Raw genomic sequence first — 3,469 nt, 5'->3', positions numbered from 1 at the left:
TGACTCGCGCCAAGAAAGACACAATAGGCAATGACTCATACCGCTGGCAGCCACAAAACGTACGCATGAAACTGGCTACGCAGCTGCCGTAGCTAGTAATTACGTAAAAATGGAAGACATTAGGGACATCTTACTCCAGGAACAGGACGTAAAACATAACAACATTGCATATCCTGTGATTCACATTACAGTAAATGACGTAAAATTTACGGCAGTACTTGACTCAGGCAGTCCCATTTCAGTCATTAGCGAAACAGCTTTTAGTAAATGCAGCAAATCGAAAGATTGCCCCACACTTCCGTTACGCAAGATTAAATTACAAGGTGCAGTCATTGGAAAAAGTGTAGATGTACGCCAACAAACAAACTTAGAATTCTTTTGTCAAAGCCACAGCTTCTCTATGAATTTTCTTATTGTTCCATTATTGTCGACGGAAATTATACTGGGAGTAGACTTTTTGAATGAAAACAAAGCAATCTTAAACTTTCACGATGCTTAAATAAGTTTAGAGAAAGAAGGTAAGTCAATAGCTTTGAAATTTGAAGATTGGCTCTCAAATCATGACGAGGAAATTAATCGGCTTTACCTTCTCTTAGACAACAGTTCGGAATTTTCTACGGAACCAGACACTAACAATCACTCTGCAAGTACTGACAGGGATGATATCGACGGCATATTTGAAACTAATGAGTTAATTCAAAATAAAATTCAAACAATTGAGAATTGTAATGACACTGATAGGCAGGACCTTCTTGAGACTTTACAAGCACATTCCACAGTTTTTACTCACAAAACAGGAACAATCAAGGGATTTCAATACCAATTTCGTGTTCGTGAGCATACTAAATTTTGTGTTAGACCATACGTAATTCCAGCACATTATAGGGACTGTGTTAGAACAGAAATACAATATATGCTTGACGAGGGCAATATTGAGCCTGCAGTAGGCTCATACAACAATCCATTACATGTTGTTGAGAAGAAAAATGGGTCGATCAGGCTTGTCTTAGATTCGAGACAAATCAATACTATCATTATTCCTGAAACAGACAGGCCGCAAACGTTGGAAGAACTTCTTCAAAATTTTAATGGTGTAAAAGTGCTGTCTTCCATTGATCTCAGATCCAGCTTTTATCAGATCCAACTTCACCCAGAAAGTAGAAAATACACAGCTTTCCTTTGTTTCGGCGTTTGTTATCAGTTTCGGAAACTTCCTTTTGGTTTGAACATTTCTTCGGCAGCGTTCATTCGCGGGCTAAATTCCATATTACCTGAGTTCTTAAAACGTCACATCATCTTATATGTGGACGATATTCTGAGAGCAGAAGCCTCATGGGAACAACATAATCGCATCCTCAACAGCGTGTTACATATTTTTGCAGAATCTGGAATTACAGTTAACTTGGAAAAGTCTGAATTCGGTAGGACAAAGGTGAAGTTTTTGGGACATATTATTTCTTCTGAAGCCATTCAGCCGGATCCTGAAAAGTTAGAAGCAATCAGAGCCATTCCAGTTCCATCCACAAAAAGCAAGTGCGCAGTTTTCTAGGCCTCGTAAATTTTTACCGTCGTTTTCTGAATATGCAAATTCTAGTTACACCAAAACTTTGTTCTCTCACTGGAAAAAATACTATTTAAAACTGGGACGAACAAGCACAGTTGGAATTCAATTCTTTGAAAGAATCGCTACTTAACGCGCCAATACTAGCTCATCCAGATCTCTCACAAGATTTTTGCCTTAGCACAGATTCTTCTTTAGTCGGTCTTGGTGCCCATTTATTTCAAGAAGCCACAGAAAATGACATTACTGTTCAGAAAACCATTGCTTTTGCTAGCCGAGTGCTAACAAAATCTGAAAAAAATTATTCCGTTACTGAATTAGAAGCTTTAGCTATCGTTGGGCATTTAACAAATTCCGTTTCTTTCTTTATGGTAAGCACGTAAAAGTATACAGTGACCATCGTTCATTACAATTTCTTATGTCTTCAAAATTAAATCATGACAGGTTAAAACGTTGGGCATTGTTTCTGCAAGAATTCCACTTCACAATAGTCTACATTCCCGGCAAGGAGAACATTGTTGCGGACGCACTGTCACGCGCACCTGCTGGGCTCGAGAAAAGTAACACAGAAAGCAACCTCGATAAAAATTTCAGTATTCTTTACATTCAGAAAGTCGCCTTTGATAACTTCATCACCACATCTTTAAAGGACATTGCTCATGAACAAGATAAAGATCCGATTTGGAAAGACATCAAAAGTAAATGGCATGAAAAGACACACACACAGATTCGGCATTATTATCTGGTTAGGAACAACATACTGTTCAAACGCTGCACTGTTGATGACAAGCTATGGGTACTTTGCATTCCAGACGATTTCGTTAATAAGCTCATTTGGTACATTCATTTCAGCTATGCACACTTTGGTCCACGAAAATGTTATCATATTCTTCGAACGACTTGTTATTTTAACAATATGGAAAAGAGAATTCGAAGAGTCTTGTCTATTTGTTAACTTTGTCAAAAGGTGAAACCATCTACTGTCTCGCATCGTGCTCCATTGTTTCCTATCATTCCTTCTAAATTAAAAGAATTTGCTGCTGTTGATCTCTTGGGACCGCTTGTCAGAACATCTAATGGATTTTCGTACGTTCTAGTCGCTGTTGAACTTACTTCAAAAATTGTTTCTTTCACTCCGGTACGTAAAGCCACTGGACGGTCTGTATCCAACGCCTTTGTTAAAAATTTCTTACGTGAAGTTGGACACGTCAGTAAAGTCATTTCAGATAACGGACCGCAATTCAGATCTGCTGTTTGGTGAGGCATGCTTCGTAACCATAAAATCAAATCTGTTTTTATTTCATTGTACTCACCACATTGTAACCCGTCTGAACGGATTATGACAGAAATCAATAAGCTTTGCAGACTTTATTGGCACAAAAAGCATCAGCATTGGGACAGATATTTACACTTATTTCAAAACGTGCTGAATGAGATGCCTCATGACTCCACTGCTTTACCACCTGTTCTTGTACTGAAGAATAAAGAACCACCGAACAGAATCAGAGAGCTTGTACCTTTTCCGAATACACGTAAACTTCGACACAAAGACATAATTGATTTGGCTATTAAAAATATAAATTCTGCTGCAGACAAAAGGAGAAAATTACATGGTAAAGCAAATGCAAAGAAATTGTATATTGGTCAGAAAGTTCTCATTAAAGCTCATTCATTGTCACATAAGAAGAAACACTTGAGTCAGAAATTCTTTCTAGTTTACAATGGACCTTACAGAATCCGACGTATACCACATGATAATTGCGTTGAAGTTGAAACTCTCCGTACTAGGAAGAGTAAAGGTTTACACCACATTTCACATGTAAAACCATTTATTGAAAGATAATCTGCTTTTTAACTTTGTCTTTGCCATAAAGCTGTTCACATCACGTCACTAGTATACTTTGTCAC

The sequence above is a fragment of the Schistocerca gregaria genome, unplaced genomic scaffold (assembly GCF_023897955.1).
Source record: "Schistocerca gregaria isolate iqSchGreg1 unplaced genomic scaffold, iqSchGreg1.2 ptg000247l, whole genome shotgun sequence".
NCBI classification, from domain to species: domain Eukaryota; kingdom Metazoa; phylum Arthropoda; class Insecta; order Orthoptera; family Acrididae; genus Schistocerca; species Schistocerca gregaria.
The sequence above is the reverse complement of the archived record's forward strand: the minus strand, read 5'-3'. Positions refer to the sequence as shown.